The following is a 20,983-nucleotide window of genomic DNA, read 5'->3' on the forward strand; positions in this document are numbered from 1 at the left end:
GTCTCTGTAACTAAGCTCCTGTTATCTTAGGCTGTTCCAGCTTGTCAACGAGCCAAATGCAGGATAACTTTTGTTGGCAACCAGTCTGAACGTCTCCAGAACTTTTCTGGTTGCCACATTCTTTCATCTAATATTTCTATAACATTCTTGAATATTGTGACGCCTCTGACTTTATTTTATGCTTTATCTATTTTTGTTTCTTTGGTGACTTCAAATATTAGTCACTGTTAGAGCAGAGCATGAAATGGTTTTGCCATCCATCATCATTTCTGAGACTTCAAGTGTGTTCCTCTTTTGCATTTGGATGAAACTAAAACTTCTGATACGTTTCACAAAGAGAAAGAGACACACGCAGTGAAACACCACAATAGCCACTACCATGATGCTTCATATCAGGTGAAGCCAAGTCTTAAACAACACTCTTTGTTGTCCCAGGTAAGTGCTTGAGTGACTAGGCTGCTGGCAGTGGATCTTTCTCTGTATCTGGTGCTGGAGCTATTCCAATGACTGACTCACTATTTATTATAAAGTGGAATAGCTCCAGTAAGAAATACTGAGAAAGATCCACTGCTAGCAGCATAGGCACTGGAGTGCACTCTACAGCGCTGTTGTTTAGTCAGTGGTATAGAAAACCAGCCTTCAAACCGAGCTGGCTTTTATATTCAAATTCGGCACATTAACATATGGTTTAAATCGTGATGGGAACTTTGAGTCACTACAGGGGCTTGTCTGCATACTTGGCTCAGTCTAACTCTTGGCCTTCCCCCCACCCCTCCATTCTCTGATTTGCTCACCTTGATTATCTTTTTCTGATTTGTCCTCCTTGCTTACTGTTTTTGGTTCTCTGTGCCTTAAATATTGAATCTGTTCTGGTCTGGCTATGGTCTGAAGAAGTGGGTCTGTCCCACGAAAGCTCACCTAATAAACCATTTTGCTAGTCTTTAAAGTGCTACTTGACTGCTTTTTGTTTGGATTTGAATCTGTGCGCCAGGCGATGCACTAATCAAGAATCAGCTGACCAGAGGCACCCACTTCAGTTCTAGGTCTGATGAAAGTTTTGTTGACTCTGATCCATTCCCCTGAAAAGCTTGGGTTTTGACAACTTGATATTCTCTTAAAAAGCTGCTTCATCAAAAATTCTCAGCCAGATCTACTTTGTACCCTAATATATTTGACTCTTGAAAGATTCCATTTTATGCAGACACAGCTTTTCTGGTCTCTTTTCAAATTGGAACAAAATCCTCTCTGAATTCCAGTTATGTTACATTCTCTCTGCAAAGGAGTCTCATCACTTGTTGGGATGTGTCTGTTTAGACACTGTAAAGTCTTTCTTTCAGAGCATCCACAGGTAGCCCTCAGAACTCACTTGTTTGCATCTCGCATGTTAGCTCAATCACTATACTGTCCCTGTCTCAGATACATCCCTTGGTTAGTAATAATGGATTTCACTGGCCCCTCGCCCCTACATGGAAACAATCAAACACAACACACTACCCTTCTTGTTTTTAATCACTTACCACTCTAAATCAAGCATTTGTGGTTGGTTTGTAAGGTCTGTTCAGCTCACTCCCTATGGTTCCTTCTCTCTTTCCTGAGACGGAATGTCATCTCCTTGGGTGTGGACTTACCTTAAAGTGCCTAATTATGTATTTAGTGTGAGGGAGTGCGAATCTTTGTAATGACCGTATTCCCATTGTATCCTTGTTCCACCCCTTCCTGTCTTGTCTTTTTCATACCATCTCATATTTATCAGACTTACACCTATTAACACTTCACCATTAACCTACTTAAAGGCAAGGTCAGGCCTTCTAATCCTCCAGGTAGGAACAGTGACTTAATTTCTGTAAAGTGCTATGTCAGCTATGAGGGTATATATGTAATCATCAGAAAATTGCTCAGGGAGTTGGGAGCAAGCCACTGTCACGCCTGTCCAATAACCATGTCTGTACTTAGGGCCTGATACTGCTTCAATTAAAGTCAACGGCAAAACTTCAGTGGCAATAGAATAGGGTTTGTTGGTAATAAGTACAGTATACTCCAGTGACTGATTTATTGATTTGAAAATCCAAATAAAGTACCATTTACAGACCTCACATTGTGCCAGGTTGATGTTGGTGACTGGTATGGAGGGTATTAGAACCTGGGAACATTATGTAAGACATGGAAGAAGGAAGGGCGTGTGCCAGATTCTTTAAAGGAAATCACGTGCCATCATTTATAAAAGTGACCATTGATTTTTGGGTGCCTTTATTTACAGTGCTCAATTTGAGATGCCTTTAAAGCATCCTGACTTTGAAATTGGCCTGATTTTTAAGATGTCTTAAATTAAGAACCTCAAATCACTAGATACTCTTCAAAATCTTGTTTCCTGGGTGCATAATGTGTATATTCTCGTTCGCCACAGAACACTCTACAGAGCTATAGTTACAATTTACACTAGTAAGTTCTTTTAGAAAATTCGGCCCTTTATTGAAAGAACATATAGAGCGTCTACACACAAATGCGCTCTTTCAATCTGAAATTGAAGGAACGTGTCTCTTCTTGAAGCCCTCTTCCACTCCTGGGTCAGGAAAAACACCTTCTTTCAAATGCTGCTTTTGAAAAAAAGCACGTGTAGATAGTCTGCAGGCCCATTTTTTTGGAAAGAGCAGTCCTTATGGTGCTGAATTTTTTGATCCCTGGCCTGTTCTTTCAAAAGAGCGGGGGTGGTGTGGACACTTTCTATTGAAAGAGCAGATCTATTTTTCCATCTGCTTTTTTGTGTGTGGATGCAGTCTTTCGAGTGAAGTTTTTTTGGATGAGATCTTCCAGAAGAACTTCTCTCAAAAGATCACTGTAGTGTAGACGTAGCTTAAGAATAAAAGGAGGGAGTTGGGTTCCACTATGACTGAGAGCAGGTCTGGTCAAATGAAGCCAATTTAGAGATTTGTTTTCACCAGATCCAAATTTCTGGAAGAAATATAAATGGAAAAAAAAAAACCAATCTGAGATAAAAGCTGTTTTCAGCTTTGAAAAGGAGTCCTTATTGTTGGTGTCTCAGAGGAGAACCCGACGTCATATATATTTAATATAATAACACCTAGGATAAATGGGATGGACCAATAAACTAATGGTTTTGTTCTCTAGGCCAAACTACAGATTTATGTTTTTTATGACAGCTGCATTACGGAGTGTGGGCAACAAGATCTAGATTTCAATTAGTCTCAACCTGTTTTTATGGATCAGGAAGATTATTTTAGAGGAAGAAGCTGGATTAAGAAGTAGTAGACCTGATGTATTATATTTATTGGAAGCAGAAGCTATGACTTTGCCCTCATGTATTCTTTAAGAGTTGCCCTTCAGCAGTTAGGTAAATATTTATTAAATCCTAGTTAATACGCATCATCTGCTGAGTAAACTGGTCAAAGACCAGTAGGGTAGATGAAAACATGAATTAATGTTTGAGGCAGGATATTTGGGATCTCCGAATCCATAAGAATGGTGTTATGGTGAGCAAACAAAGATGAGTGAGTTTAAAAAATTCATAGCTGGGGGTGCAAGTGAAAAGGGAAGAGAAGATGGAAGGGAAATCTGTCCTGGTGTAGAGTGATGGTAGGGAAAGGTGAGATCCTTTTATCCTGGGATGTTTTAACTTCCTCTTAATGCTGCGCTCATAGGCCTGGTTTAGGCCTAAAGACTTCTATGTGATGAGAGCAACACAGCGAAAGGACAGAAAGTGGAATTGTCTTGGAGATGGAGGCAGATTAAAATCAATACCCAGTCTATTGTGGATACCTAAGGGGAGGGCTCTGAGCGGCTCAGAATAAGAACCAGTGGTCAGCTGGAATCAAACATTTTATTTAGAACTATGAGTAGCCTTCATACTGGACCCTGGACTGTCCTAGTGTAAAACAGGTACACAAAACAAGAGGTTGACTTGCATTAATGTAAATAAATGCAAAATGTTACACAATGCCGCTGGTTCCTGTGTTGTAACCTGACTGACTGTTTGGCCCCAGCCATTCTTGTATTAGCTGGAATGAGGGAGGTATGTGTCATGCAGTGCAGTAATGTAGATGTGTGTTGCTTGAGGAGAAGATAAACATCGTCCTTGAGCAGGAGCTTTGAGAAATCTGATATTTTAAAGATAAAAGGCCGGATCTATTGCTGTTCCATCCTAGAAATCTGGCTAAAACAGCCATCTGGGACTTCCAAAATACCCCTGCCCTTATAAACTTTACTAATTCTGGGAAACAAGCTGCTTAGAATCAGCAGCTTATGAGGATGTATACAAATCTCCCTCTGGGCCCAAAAGGATTAAAAGGCGAAACCTGTCTTAGGTAGCCTCACTCCTCTGGGTCTGCCACTCATAGGCCAATTGGGGAAGCAGGTTAAGAGGGAGCTCAGAAACCCAAGTCAGGGTGATGGACATAGGCACAGGAGCTAGAGGTGCAGGGGCTGCTGCGGCTCCTCCAGTTTTCGTGTGGTTCCCGCATGCCATTCCTGGCCCTGGGGACTGCAGGATCTGTGCTTGGGGCTCTGACTGCTGCTGGATGTGTGCTTGGAACTTTGTTCCTGGCTCCCCATATGGGGCCCCGTCTGTCTCCAATGCTGTACCTGGGCTTGGCACACAGGGTCCCAGCTATCGCCAGCTCTGCATCCGGGTCTCAGCTTCCAGTTGCTGGCTCCATGCCCAGGGTTATGTTCACAGCCCTGTACCTGCTGTCCACATGTGGGACTCCAATAACCACCAGCTCTGTAAAAGCAATGAGGGGTCCTGTGGCACCTTAGAGACTAACAGAAATGTATGAGCATGAGCTTTCGTGGGCAAAGACCCGCTTCATGCCCATGAGAACTTATGCTCATACATTTCTGTTAGTCCCTAAGGTGCCACAGGACCCCTCATTGCTTTTGCAGATCCAGACTAACACGGCTACCCCTCTGATACATGACACCTGCTCTGTGTAACCTATGCATATACAGGTGTGGCTGACTGTCCCACGTCTCCAGAGCACTTCGAGAGAGAGACTGTCGCTTCTCTACAGCCTTAGCTGAGAGCTAGTGGGGCTTTTAGCTCAGTCTGAAGAGACTCCTGCACTAAACTCCAAAGGTCTCAGGTTTGAGTCTGCCTGTGGGTGGTTACACTCCCACCAGGAGCTTTTCTCTCAGCCCCACATGGGGTCCCAGTTTTTGATGTCCTTATCTCTCTCCAGGTTTTCCATCTGCCTACCCAGAGCCACAATCTTGCTCTTGGCCCCAGCTTTAGAGGGTGGAGAGGGACAGACAGGACTGGAGGGGTGAGGATCACTGGCTTTCAGCATCCCCACTGTAAGTAATGCTCCAGCACCACAAGTGATGGATGGGCTGCATGAGAAGGGAGTGTTTCTCCAGGAAGCCCTGCAGGGGGCCACAGAGTGAGTACAACCCACAGGCAGTGCTTTCTTTAGTGAGCATCCTTTGAGAACCAATAGAGTCTGTGCTTTTTTTACTGAATTGTAGGGGCTGTGCCCTAAACAAAAGGGACCGATAGGTAAGGAGTAGCTCTGAGAAGCAAACTTACACATGCTGAAGGGAGGATGCTCTGCTGTTGCTGCCAAGGATACCCTGGGTGGTGACTCGTTGGAGAGGGAGAGCCTGAGTCCCCGAGCATTCCCTCTGACAGGCTGAGGCTCAGATGTGGGTGGAAAGCCAAAGATTCCTGGCCTCATGTCCAAAACAGGCATCACTTATTGGCCTGACAGAGAGGCAAAAAGCTGGAAGCTAGGTGTGCTAACTCCTTGGCTGCCCACCACTCTAAGCCTTTAGGCTGTTTAAACTTATTCCACAACTAAAGCAACTCCCAACTTCTCCCAACATTACAGGGACGCAAAGGAAGCACCGTTGGGCAGATCTAAACTAGAATTACAACATAGGTACAGCTGCTCCAATGTAGCTGCACAACTGGGCAAGATGTTCTTTGCTGCTGAGGGAGTACTCTCCCCTCAGCATCATTCCTTCACCTCCAGGAGAGGCAGAAGCATGACAGATTCAGGGGTATTGAAACTGGCTTGGAGGGGTCAGAGTCCTGGTAAATGGAAAAAAGTCCTATGCTGAGTAGCAGTAATCATATTTTCCTCCCAAAGGCTGGGGTTTGAAGGAACCTCTGATTAGAACAGAGGTTATCAAACTGGGGGGGGGGGGGGCTGGGGCCAGTGTTCCCTCTAATTTTTTCTGACCATGGGTGGAATAAATTTTGTGTGCCGCCAATAGGAACACATGCTCCCCTCTATGGCCAGCTGTGAGTGCTCTGCTAATCAGTTGGGTGGTGCTTGAAACACACCTGCCCAAGAACTCTGCTTACAGAAAACACTGGTCAGGACCCCTTTGGGGTCAGTGAGCTTGCAGCCTTCATCCCAAAACTTGCTTTCCCTACAGCATTTAGAATGGCGTTAAGTGCATTAAAAAAGGTGCTTTATAAGGGCAGTTCCACTAAGTGGCTTGCTGTGTGAATGGGGTCACCAGTACAAATGCTTGAGAGCCACTGATGTAGAGAAAGTTAATGATTTATGGGGAGGGGATTTTAAAAAAGTTAATCACAGAAATATCCAATTGTAGTACTAATGGAGGGGGACAGAGGCAAGCTCCTACAAAGGAGGAAGCTGAGAGAGGGAGCGCTCTTGCTGCCGTTAATGTGTGTAACTGATGTGTCTCAGCTGTGGCTTGCACAGATTTTGGCTGAAAATGACAAAAGGAGCTCGGGCTCCGCATTGCCTTGCCCAAGCACTGGGCATCACCTTCACAAATTAACTTCACCATTTCCTCTCAGTTCTAGTGTCCTTAGACAAAATTGTGAAGAGAGTATTATTGCTTCCATGCTCCGCTAGCAGATAAATGACATGAAATACATTTTTCACCTGTAGGCTCAGTGGTGGAAACTGTCACCCCAAAACTAATGAAGCACATCAAAATGAAACACTGGGAGCAAATAATGTAGAGATGCTGCAGAATTATATGGTGAAGCAGGAACAAACCTGTACATTTCATGGGGCCTTTCTTATCTAACCTTGAAAAGTGTGTGTGTGTGTTGTTGTTATAGAATCCCAACCAGGGGTACTGGAATCAGCAGGAATGTGGGCACATGATTGTGATGTTAACTGCTAACAGGGAAAGATCTTTACAGGCACTGATATGGGTGGGTGAAGAAATGTATTTGTTTAGTTAGTGAGGTTTTAGATCTCCATGGCTGGGTCTACACTTCCCCCAACTTCAAAGGGGGCATGTTAATCAGGGCAATGGGAGATTACCAATGAAGTGCTAAGGGTGAATACACAGCACTTCACTAGGCTAATTCTCCACTGTGGCAACTTGAAAGCATCAAACTTTGAAGGTCCAGCATGTGTGTAGCCAAAGTGCCCATGCCGCTTTGAAGTGCGTTTATTAATTTGGGAGAGTAACAGCACTTTGAAGCAGCGTGGACACTTTGAAGTGCCCATGGCTACACGCATGCCAGCCTTTTGAAGTCTGACACTTCGAAGTTGCCGCGGGGAGAATTAGCCGAATGAAGTGCTGCGTATTCACCCTAGCACTTCATTAGTAATCCCCCATCACCCTGATTAATATGCCCCCTTCGAAGTTGGGGGCAAATGTAGACAAGCCCGAACACAAATTTGAAAAAAGAAAATGACTTTGGTAAAATGTCAGCTTTTGAATGATTTGATGCTGAAGTTGTGTTTTCTGCAAATCTCCAGGTGAATTATGAGAGTCATGTTATATTCTGGCATGTCAGATGTGGATGAAAGCATCTGAACGCTGTACAGTGGGAAAAGAGATGAAGAGAATCAGAAGAGGGTTGCTAAGGAAAAAGGATAACCTTCTGTACATTGACTTCACCTAGGATGTAATTTAGTTAATTAGTTGATTAGTTCGTGTATTTGAGGCTGTTTTTCTGCTATTGTTTACTCAGGCACCAGTATTTTGATTTACGGAACATCTGTTATTTCCTCCACATGCACCTTTTGGCGGGGGTGTGTGGCACAGAATTTGTTGTGGTATGTATGCAATTAAACATTTTGTTTCCCACTGATTAAGAATTTGATGTTCGTGAGTCTTGCCTAACAAAGTTGAGCACTTTTATGCATCATTATGAGCAAAGTGCATTCTCTCTCCTAAAATTGTCCCTCCCTGGAGACAAACACAAATTGAAGGCAGTTAGATAATGGCTCAAAAACCTTATTATAATTTTCTATAATAAATAAATATTTATTTATTTATTTATTTTAGTTCACTTCTGGGAATCACAGCCAATGGGAGCTGCGGGGGTAGTGTCGTTAGGTGAGGGCAGTGTGCGGAGCCCTGGAGCCTGTGTCCTGGGGCCAATTCTGGGGGTCCTCTGAAGAGGGCTGGAAGTGGTGTAAAAGTTGGTTAGGCAATGTCACCATCACCATGGCTATGTCCCTGCTCCTTCCCTTTCCTCCAGGGCTCCAGTCCCACTCCTTGCCATGGGTTAGGCCAAAAGTTAGAGCCAGGCCATAGCACAACCAGCCCCTGTCCCATGTCCCTGCCCTCTGAAGCTGCAGTGCCCAGGGCAACTGGAAGCTCCAGAGCTTCCCACAGTGGCCTGGGCTCCCTGTGTAGCTCTTACTATGGCCCAGGTCCAGCTTCTGGCCTGGCTAGGTAGCAGGGCCTTTGTGGGAATAGGAACAAGGATCAGGACCCCAAACTGAGGTGGAAGCTAAGGCCTACCCCTCACCTTTCCACTGGGAAGAGGCTGGCACTGCTAGAAGAGGAGCTCATTCCCCACTGCAAAATGAAGCCCTTATTGCTTCATACCTGCCTGAGGACATTACACTCATGTTAAAAAGTCAGTAGGTAAGGCAACCCTATACCCACACACACCATTCCTGGCACTCCTGCGTTATGGGGCAGGGCAAGTGTTTTTTGTGCTCAGAACCCCAGTAAATCTTAATTGGCTTCTGCCAGTACCAAACATACCTCTGAATGGATGAAATTTGTGTCTGAGTCTTGTTTGGTGGATGTGACCTATTTCTTGTCTTTCTAGATGGAGCTTTTATGGACAAAGGGTGGGAGAGGTCCTGTGTTAAAAGCTTTTTTTTTTTTTTTTTTTTTTTTTTTTTTTTTGTGCGTGTTCTTCCTTAGTTATGCCAGGAAACTTATCTGCATAGTGACCCATTATTGGGCAAGCTTCTTTGGGACAAGGGAAACAGGATCCTACATTTGACATAAGAACATGTATTAATAAGTATTATTGTCTTTTCATGTCAACTTTCCTGACGTTTGAAGTCGGGATACTTTGGTTCAGTACTTCTTCCCAGTTTAGCGGGACTCTAAAAATAGAAGTGGAAGTGCTTACTTCTGAGATCAAATCATTTCCATGCTATTTGTGCACATAGTAGATCTGTGCCACAGGATGGTCTGGTTAAGTCACTGGACAGGAATTCTAAAGATCTGAGTTTAGTTCCTTCAGCTGCCACGGGCTTCTTGTGTGACATTGGGCAAATTCTTTAATCTACCTTGTGCCTCATTCCCTGCCTATAAAATGGGTATAACACTTTCTTATGTTCTAGATGTACTGTGAGGCACTTAGATACTAGTGATAAGGGACTGTATAAGTACTAAGGTAAAAAACAGAACACATGAGGGTGATGAACTAAACAGATCTGGTCTGCGTGCATGTGGGCCTTTGGTTCATGTAGAGTCCAAATGATGCCAGCCAGTGGGGCTCTGAGGTCTGTCTGTGTTGATCAGGACATTAGTACCCATAAGAAAGAATGAGTACACCGTAAGCTGAGCTGCTTTAAAATAAGTACAATTAATTTCAGAAGGAAAAAATTTACCACATTCAGAGAATAGAATGTTGTTGTTCCTAACTTATTGTGAATTGTGTTCTTGCAGCAATACCTATTTAGACATTAGAATGATAACAGGGCAAATTTGGGCATTACGATCATTTGAGTTATTTAGTCTGCCATTCATAGAATTACTTCCCTCTCAGAAGTAAATTGCATAGAGTAGAAAAGATCACTGGTTTTATTCTAACGCTGAACTATATCAAATTTCCAAGTTATTCGTTAATACTATTGCAAGCTTCCTGTTGATCAGTACTGGAGTAATCATTCCTTTTGTGACAAGGTAGGGGAAGGGATTGCAGGCTATATTCCCCATATAATTATCCTTCAATTACATCACCAGAGTTCGTTCATTAGCAATCCAATTCTGTCAAGGGCTAAGCATCACCAGTTCCCATTGACTTCCTGTTTTTTAGGCTCTGAACCATGGGTGTTTGTATCCTGTGTAAATGTTCATCCCATACTGTGGATTGTGGATGTACTTTTATTTGTGCAAGCCTCTAATCAGCTGTGAAATCCTACTAAGGCTTTGGCCTCAACAGATACTTGTTGACCATGAATTCTGCTGCTATTGGGCCTACAAACTGATCCAGATTACTAACTCAACTGTAAAAATGTGAAAGTTCAGAAGATCTTACAATGATTCTCTTTAACCTTTTGCTTGGACATATGATACTTATTTAAAGGCTTTGTATGTTTTACACTGAGAACCAAGTATCGGAGGGGTAGCCATGTTAGTCTGGATCTGTAACTGCAATGAAGGGTCCTGTGGCACCTTATAGACTAACAGAAAAGTTTTGAGCACGAGCTTTCGTGAGCACAGACTCACAGATGAAGTGAGTCTGTGCTCACGAAAGCTCATGCTCAAAACTTTTCTGTTAGTCTATAAAGTGCCACAGGACCCTTCGTTGCTGTTACTGAGAACCAAGAAATCCACAGAGCATGATAATGTTTTAAGAATAATACTGGAAGCTTGCTTTGTAAGAGTATCCAGCAGTCCTAAATTTGGAGGGGCGGGGGTAGAGGGAGAGATCCGTTAATTAATGATTAACTCTGTATGTTAGTCATGATCATGAAATTCACAACAAAATCAAGTTTTAGGATTTTTTTTCTTAAAAACACATTAGAATACAGTATTTTTTTGAGAATGTTTTGCAGATGTTCTAGAAGGAATGAGGCTTGCAGCTCTGAAATGTATTACTAGCTCCTGATCCTGCAAATGGGTCTGCCCTGGTGTCACCAGTTGACCGTACAAAGGCTCCTCAAATTCAGTGGAGCTTTGTCCGGCTGCAGAAAAGTGCTCAGGAAGATGCAGGCCCTGAATTTACCTTAATTTGAATACTTAATTTTCCTTAGTTTAACAGGCTGCCAAGGCAGATTTAGTGGAGTTTCCCATCAACTTTTCCAGGATTAGGAATAGTTGATGAATATATTCTGGGAGAATACAAAAAACAAACAGTTGTATAGCACCTTAAAGTCTAATGCATTTATTTATTAGATAATGAGTTTTTGTAGGTAAGACTCATTTCTTCAGATTTTTCAGTGGCTTGTGTTTTTCAAGGACTACAGTCCATTGACACCAATGAATGTTATTGTGAAATGTATAGAACATCAAGAAATTCTGCAACTTGTTCTTCATTTTTGTCACTTGTTTCAGCCACATTCCACTTCCCAAATGTCTTATTACTGATACACAGCTCTGGGAACAAGAAAATGTGGTCAGGATTGGGTCTCTTCATTTTAACTTCCATATTGCAGGTAAGCTCCCAGATGGAGCTACTATGGGGTGGGGAGAACTGATTGGAAAGCTATCCCCAAAGAGATGATATTCGCTGCTTCAGTGTAAAAGGCATTTGAGCCACCTTTCTAGTGCACAGTAATGCAGTTTACATTTCCACTCAAAATATTAACTGGAGGATGTGAAAATGAGGATGGAAGGAAACCAGCATAAGTTATATGTCAGGTAGAACTAAATAATTAAATGCTTGAATTATATTGTGCTATGGCGGAGAGTCTCATCTCATTCAACGAGAGATTCCACAGCCCTTGTTTATGAAATTAGCATCTGCTCATGAGAGAGGAAAAGGGGGGGGAGCCATTGGCCTCAAATTCCTCATGTGCCTAATTGTATTGAAATCTCTGGTGCAACTGGTGTGCCCTATTCTGTAACTTTTCAACTGAGGAGTACATTGTTTTGCCAATAGTCACATTGTTCAGTGTAATACACACAGAATGAATTCTAAATACCACTGGTAAGGAGTAGAGTAACATCGTGTGAGTAAGGCGAGTAGGATTTGGCACCAGGTTATATGCGCAAAAAAATTCCACATAATTGTAAAGCAGCTTGCCTAAGATTCTTTTTCAGCACAGCCCCTCCGAAGTGCAGATCATTGTGTTTCTATTTGTTGACAATATAATGACAGAACAGTCTCATCAGTTTACTTGACTGTTGAAGATAATCTCTGGCTAATTTTTTAATTCCTGTAAGTGAAGTCAACACATTACATAACAGTAAGGGACATATGGTCCAGAATTTAGAGTACTGCAGTAGGATTTGGAAGACCTTGGCTGAAGTAGCTCCAGCACCACAAACATCCTGTATGACTTTGGGCAAATCACTTATCCTCTCTGTGCCTCTGTTTTCCCCACTGGAGACAGCAGCACTTCTTTTCTCGCAGTCATGTTCTGAGAATGAATATATGAGAGAACTTGTGAGGAGCATACATGAAAGGTTGTGGTGTGCCCAGTGTTTATCAAACAATCAATACAATATCAGGACAGTCGGACCAAAGCACTTCCCAAAGTACTCAGACAGGATGAGAACTGGAATGCAGAGTAGTGGTTACCAAGTACGTGTAACTTGACTTACTTAGTAACAGATTGGTAGCCGCATTAGTCTGCACTACAAAACAAAGCAGCAGAAATGTAGCACTTTAAAGACCCAAGTGGGTCCGTCCCACGAAAGCTCATCACCGAATAAATAATTTTGTTAGTCTTTAAAGGTGCTACATTTCTGCTGCTTTGTTTTGTTGACTGACATGTTTAGGAAATGCCGAACAGTTGGTGTGTTGTTTTTTTTTTCCCTGTAACGTAGAGTAAATAAATTACTAAAATAATTGACACTAGCATGATTGTATTGCATTATTTTGACAAATAAAATATGTAGAATTTTTAATTTTCTGGCACAATTTTTAAATTTTTGGAAGTGTGTGTCCAGGAGTACCATATAGAGGGCTTAATGAGAAAACAGAGCTGACCCTGCTATCAAGTCAGTACATTTTAGCTAGAAACTACATATCAAATAGTTTAAAAAAGGAAAGCTGAAATTCCAAGTTGAAATTAAATGACAGACATAATATTCATATTATACTAGTCCTGTATCTGTTATCCAGGGGATAGTCTTCTGTGATGGTACATCCGTGTATAATAAAAGGAGTCTTCTTACATGTTCAGAAACATGAAGCTTTGATACTGAGGAATTTATAGCAAATGTTTCCTGTATTGAGAGAGAGAGAGAAGGAAAAAGAAAAAAATATTGGTATAGCCTATTGGGCTGGTGTGTTTATAGGGCGGCACTGTGGCCTGGTTGGTGCAGCATGGAACTGCGACTCTTGAGAGCTGGGAGTTTATTCCTAGCTCTGTCACTGGCCTGCTGGGGGACCTGAGGCACTTTCTCCCTCTGTGCCTTAGGCCTGGTCTACACACAAAACTTAGCTACATTACTCAGGCTGTGAAAAACTGCATGGTGTGCGTGACGTAGGGAGGTTGAATAAGTTCCAACTGTAGATGCAGCAAAATCAACAGAAAAATTTGTCCATCTGACTGGACACGAGGAGCCAAAATCGCATCCAAACTGCCATCAAATTAAGAGAAGTTGCTTAGAGAGATTTGCTTCTCTTTACATCAATGGAATTGAGGATAGCCGAATCAGATTTGAATGGGACACTAGTCTGTTTCTAGAGAGAAGGGGTTCAGTTCTGGTCTGTTGACTGCTCCTAGCAACCGCACTGAAGTCCCCACAGTGATTGCACTGGGAGTAAGACTAGAACCCAGTGTGTTCTGAATTGCTTCTCAGGTTTTTCTGAAAACATAGGAGTAAAGGATGGAGAAGACATCATGGCTCAATCACTTTCACTCACCATATCTGGAAGGAAATGGGAAGAACCTGAGAATCTTGGCTGTGCAGAGTTCACAGGACTGGCACTGCACTGATTCCTTTGTACCTCTATAGAAGGAGCACGGGTTGGCCTTTATTGCAGTCATGTTGACACAGAATGAGCCCACACCTTCTGTTGGGTATCAACAGTGCACTGATTAAACAAACTCCTTAGAAGAACAGCTGAGCTACTTGTTGCATGTCCACCAGCAAACTCATGACATTCATTGATTCTTAACCATTTCTACATATGCCTGATATGGGGAAGATTGTTAAAGAAGACAGCAGTGTAACTATATAAGCTCCTTCAAAACCTACTTTTAATGAACTAATTTGTACATCTTAGCAAACTGTGCCTGCAGCTCTGTACACAGGACATGTTACCAGAACTGGTATCTTGGGGAAACTTGATATGCTGTCTGCTAAAAGCTAGTTGGCTGTTCTGAAATAGTCTTCAGGTGCTGCCAGCATGTACAGGAATTAGCTTTGACGACACCTCAAGAGACTATAACCTGGCAGAGCTTCACCTTCAACATTTTTTTTTACATGTCATTTCTTTAAAGATGAACTATCCCAAAGCACAGGTTGCAACTCCCTGGTCTAGCATGATTTGGACTGGTCCCAGACGAGAATTTTTTCTGGACCAAGGGAGGTCCCCTATCATGGAATCTAGGCCTGCAGCAGGCACCCTGTCTTGCTCCCACACTGATATGCTCACCCCACTGCCAGGGGGGGACTCCAGTTCTGGCCCCATCCCTGTGCTGTCCCCAGCCAGGCTGCCAAGGCGCTCTGGCCCTGCACTGTCTCCAGCTGGGCTTCTGAGGCTGTTGCCCCTGGGCCTAGCTGGCCCTCCTGTCCCTAATCACCAGGCTCTCTCATCCAGTCAGACAACAGACATTGCCAGACCAGAGAGTGCCAGTTTTAGGAGGTACAACCTGTATACTATTTTCTTTAAAATGTAGCTCTTCTGATTGTAATGTAACCCCACCTGCTCAGTAGCCCAGCGTGAAGTTATTCAGCATAGTGGAAGCTTGTGATGGCTTACATAACTGGAGGAGACTAGGCCTGAGGTTGCTTGGTGTGCTCTGTGTTGTGTATTAATATGTGTGTACCTCAGACCAGACCCACTCAGACGAATCACCATCAGGCTTTGTTCTGTTTAAAAAAAACCAAACAAAAAACCCACAAAACTCAGTCACAGTTCAGCAGCCCCTCTCCTCTACTTACAGTCAGCATGCTGCTTCAGCTCAGTCTCTGCGGAGACCTTTCTGGGAGCAGAGGGCACATCCCAGCAGGAACTAGGAAGTTCTCTCAGCATGCTGCAGTTTGTAGTCCACAACTTGTAATTCCCAAGACTGTTGCTGAAATGCTCTGGTCCTTCAGCCAGTAGTTTAATCTGAATGTGAATAAAAGCAAACAGCCTTTTTGTAGGGATGAACAATCTAGTCAAACATTGGTCTCTGCATCAAACTAAAAGTCAGATTATTATTTGGCATGCAGGTTATGCTATGTGCCACTGTATGGAGCAGAGACATGGCTGATGACGATAGCTAACAAAAATATTCATATCATGGAAGAATGCTGATCACTCTCCAAATTTTCAGAGGTGGTCCACCATCAAAAATTATTGCCCACCTCCTGATATAGATTGTAGTTCCTTCAGGTGTCTGAAGTAAGATGGGACCACAGCACATCCTCCCACCCCCACCCATGCACTAGATCATGGGTGTCCAACCTTTTGGCTTGCCTGGGCCGCATTGAGTGAAGAGGAATTGTCTTGGGCCGCATATAAAATATATAATATAGTTAATGTATATAAATCACATAATAATGTTAAAAGTTTACAATCTTGTGGGGCATTACTAGCTGTCCAGGGCTGCATGCGGCCCGCAGGTTGGACACGCCTGCACTAGACTGAAATGAATTCTGCAGTTGTTACCCATCATCTGGTCTCCCAACTGTGTGTGCAGTTTCATGAGGGTGAGTGCCCCCTCATTGTGTTGGGAGTGTTTTATTTAAGGCAACTAGAACTGGTTCAGACCACTTTTTGTGGGGCACCCATCCTGTAATCCCTAATGAATAGTAATTATTTTTAAAGAATCCTGAAGTATGATAGGAGTCTCGCTGTACAAATAATGGGGAAAAAACCCTATGCTAATACAGAGTTAAGTTTGGTGGTATATTGAACCCTCGAGGAATGCTGCATTGAGCCAAATGCAAACATCTGAAAACCAAGAAATGCTCAGTTAAAGGTTGCCCATGCAGCTTTAACTTGGCCCTATCTCAGGATTTCTTACAGATTTTAGAGCACTTAAAAATTCAGCTCTTGTTATGCCCCTAAGTGACTTAAACGCTTAGGCTATGTCTATACTACAGAAATCTTTCAAAAGAAGCCCTTCCAGAAGATCTCTTCCAAACAAACTGCTTTTGAAAAAGTGCAGCCACACACAAAAAAGCAGATCAAAAGAGTGGTCTGCTCATTCAGAACAGAGTGTCTACATAGCCCCTGTTCTTTCTAAAGAATGGGCCAGGGATTGAAAAGTCAAGCCCCTTGAGGATTGCTTTTTTTTGAAAGAAGGGCCCTGCAGAGTGTCTACACATGCTTTCCTTTGAAAGAAGCTTTCGAAAGGAAGTGCTCTTCCTGAAATGGGAAAGAAAGTGTGATTTCAAAAGGAGCACTGCATTCTTTTGATTTACTTTCAAAAGAATGCTTTTTGTGTAGACACTCTGTGGGATCTTTCAAAAGAACTTGCTAGTGTAGATGCAGCCCTCAACTGCCTTTGAAAATTTTACTTATGAGGAACATATCACAATTTATGTCCAAAATCTAAAGCAAAGATTTATGCAGTACATACAGATATGACATTGTGGGATTTCTGTACAGAAGAACATAAGAATGGCCATACTGGGCCAGACCAAAGGTCCATCCAGCCCAGTATCCCGTCTGCCGACAGTGGCCAATGCCAGGTGCCCCAGAGAAGGAGAACAGAAGACAATGATCAAGTGATTTATCTCCTGCCATCCATCTCCTGCCCTTGTACTGAAGGCTAGGGCACCATACTTTACCCCTGGCTAATAGCCATTTATGGACCTAACCTGCAAAAATTTATCTACCTCTTTTTTTAAACCCTAATAGAGTCCTGGCCTTCACAGCCTCCTCCGGCAAGGAGTTCCACAGGTTGACTGTGCACTGTGTGAAGAAAAATTTCCTTTTATTAGTTTTGAACTTACTACCCATCAATTTCATTTGGTGTCCCCTAGTTCTTGTATTATGGGAAAAGGTAAATAATTTTTCTATGTTCACTTTCTCCACACCATTCATGATTTTATATACCTCTGCCATATCGCCCCTCAATTGCCTCTTTTCCAAACTGAAAAGTCCCAGTCTCTCTAGCCTCTCCCCATATCGGACCTGTTCCAAACCCCTAATCATCTTAGTCGCCCTTTTCTGTACCTTTTCTAATGCCAATATATCTTTTTTGAGGTGAGGAGACCACATCTGCACACGGCACTCAAGATGTGGGCGTACCATAGTTTTATATAGGGGAAGTATGATATCTTTTGTCTTATTATCTATCCCTTTTTTAATAATTCCTAACATCCTATTTGCTTTACTAACTGCCGCGGCACACTGCGTGGATGTCTTCAGAGAACTATCCACTATAACTCCAAGATCCCTTTCCTGATCTGTCGTAGCTAAATTTGACCCCATCATGTAGTACGTGTAATTTGGGTTATTTTTTCCAATGTGCATTACCTTACACTTACCCACATTAAATTTCATTTGCCTTCTTGCTGCCCAATCACTCAGTTTGCTGAGATCTTTTTGTAGTTCTTCACAATCCCTTTTGGTTTTGACTGTCCTGAACAACTTGGTGTCGTCTGGGAACTTTGCCACCTCACTGCTTACCTCATTTTCTAGATCATTGATGAACAAGTTGAACAGGATCAGTCCCAGGACTGACCCCTGGGGAACACCACTAGTTACCCCCCTCCATTGTGAAAATTTACCATTTATTCCAGCCCTTTGTTTTCTGTCTTTTAACCAATTCCTCCTATCCCATGACCGCCTAATTTACATAAAAGCCTTTGGTGTGGGACCGTGTCAAAGGCTTTCTGGAAATCTAGGTATATTATGTCCACTGGGTGCCCGTTGTCCGCATGTTTATTAACCCCTTCAAAGAATTCTAATAGATTAGTTAGACACGACTTCCCTCTGCAGAAACCATGCTGACTTTTGCCCAACAATTCGTGCTCTTCTACGTGCCTTGCAATTTTATTCTTCTGTAGGTTTTTCTCTAAGTACTGGAGAAGAATTTGCAGTGAGTCCCTTACTTGCTGTGTGACATTCCGTATGATTGCACAGTTCCCACTCCTCCACGTGAAGCATCAGAAGCCAAGATTACAGGTAAAGTGGTAGCCAGCCAGAATGTCTTCGTTTATTAATGATTGAGTCTGAGGATTTACTAGTGCAGACAAGCATGAAATGAATTCTCCATAATAGTTTATTAATGCCAGGAAGGCTTGTTGCAGAGAAGCCAATAGATTTTGCACACAGTATTAACTCCTGACTTTCTGTTCTCTCATTCCTGTCTTTGTGCTTACAGGTTCTACATTATTTCTCTAATAGTTTGGATGTCATTCAAAAACATAGGATCCCTTTTTGCACTATTTAGTTCATAATAGATTGAAAACCATAACCAAGATTAAAGTAGGAGATGAGATGGGATTCTTGCCTTTCCAGCCAGCCTGCAGATTTAAAAAGCTCTGCCCCTGGCCTGTTTTCCATTAACCTCTACAGCTAGTCTAAAAAAATACTAATGTGGAGCACATCTCCACATTATTTGCTGGAAGTGGGCCACACCCTCATTGACTGAACTGACCTCATCAATGCGGGCCTTCCCCTTGATTGGGACTCCTTCCTTTATATGAGCCTGTATAATTAGACCTGCCTCTGGTATCTCCTCTACGTCTCATCTGACAAAGCAGATCTTTGCCCCCAAAAGCTTATGCTCCAAAATATGTTAGTCTATAAGGTGCCACAGGATCTTTCATTTTTCTGGGTGACAGAGGAAATGCTACAAATACACCCTGAAAATTGAATTATGAAGAGAGAGTATAGTGACATGACATCATTCATCAAGCCTCAGCACATTTTGAACAGAATAACCTTGCCAAAGAGGTTGAGAAATGAAGAGGAGGAAGGAAAGTGTTGAGCATCCCAACCAGCAAACACCTGTTGCGTAAGTGAAAAAAAATTTTGGACAGGGATTGGACTCCTCAGCCATCTTATCTCTCAGCGGTGACTTTTTCCCCTTGGCAGATATCGGGGATACCTGATGATGAGGATGAGAGAGAACATGAAAGTTTGAAGTGCAGATTAGGGAGCTGAAGAGTGTCATATGCAGATGAGATTGTAAATCTACTCCAGGGAAATATTTAAGGCCAAGGGCTACTTGTTATCTTGATCCAAATGTCAAGCTATATTGTCCAGGGTTAAATGTCAAGGGTTTAGCTATACAGCAAAAGGGAAATGAGACACCTTTTTGAACCTCAGCTTTTATGGTAGTTAAGAATGAGACTGCATCTGTGCCTATGCACAAAAAGAGAGTGTGTGCAATAAGCTTCTTTTGCTGTATGCCTACATAGGGGCCAGACAAGATCACTGCCTTTGTGGTCTCCAGCTTTATGGACTATTCCACATTAACACTTAGCAGCCCTAGCCTCCCCAGAATGACAGGTTGAGAGCAGGGCACAATCAGTTGGTACTGGCCGATGCTGCAGAGGGGGCATGCATGCTATAGCCTAACAAAGGGTGCTACAGCTTCCACTCCAGTGTCCATGCCTCTCAACTACTGGAGGAATTCTCAAAGTCAAGTCTCAAAGCAGCATGGCTTTCACACAGCTGTCCACCCTTAACCCAGAGCAGACTGTGGCTGAAAGCCACAATCTAGCCAAGTTTATTCTAACAGGGGAATAATTTTGAGCACTTTTTTGGAGCTAAACCAATAATCTTACCAGGATTGGCCACCTTTTACTATCCCTGAAGGTTCTAGGCCTCTGACATTTGTGGAAGGTCTGCCTAATAAATGCTATTTGGGTGATCAACAGGGTCAGATGTGGAAAACAGTTAATGCTGACAGAAGATTAGGATCATAGAATCCTAGGACTGAAAGGGACGTCAGGAGGCCATCAAGTCCAACCCCTTCCCCAAAGCAGGATCCACCCTAACTAAATCATCCCAGACAGGACTTTGTCAAGCTGGGACTTAAAAACCTCTAGGGATGGCGATTCCACCACCTGTCTAGGTAAAGCATTCCAGTACTTCACCACCCTCCTGGTAAAATAGTTTATCCTAACATTCAATCTGCGTGTCCTGCTCTGTAACTTGAGACCATTGCTCCTTGTTCTGTCATCCAGTGCAACTGAGAATAACCTCTCTCCATCCTTTTTAGAGCTTCCATTCAGGAAGTTGAAGGCTGCTATCTAATCACCTCTCAGTCTTCTCTTCTGCAAACTGAATAAGTGCAAATCCCTCAGCCCTCCCCACATAAGTCATGTGCTCCAGCCCCCTAATCACTTTGGATGCCATCCACTGGACCCTCTCCAATTCATCCACATCCTTTCTATGCAGGGGGCTGGGGCCCAGAACTAGACACAGTACTCCAAGTGAGGCCTCACAAGTGCCGAATAGAGGGAAATAACTTTTCTAGGTCTGCTGGAAATGCTCCTCCTAATGCACCCCAACATGTTGTTAGCCTTCTTGGCTGCAAGAGTACACTGTTGACTTATATCCAGCTTCTCATCCACTCTAATTGTCAGGTCTATTTCTGCTGCACTGCTATTTAGCCAGTAGGTCCCCAGCCTGTAAGAATGCTTGGGATTCTTCCATCCCAAGTGCAGGACTCTGCACTTCTACTGGTTGAACCTCATCAGATTTCTTTTGGCTCAGTCCTCCAATTTATCTAGGTCATGCTGGACCCTATTCCTACACTCCAGTGTA

Source organism: Carettochelys insculpta, chromosome 7 (genome assembly GCF_033958435.1).
Source record: "Carettochelys insculpta isolate YL-2023 chromosome 7, ASM3395843v1, whole genome shotgun sequence".
Taxonomy (NCBI): Eukaryota; Metazoa; Chordata; order Testudines; family Carettochelyidae; genus Carettochelys; species Carettochelys insculpta.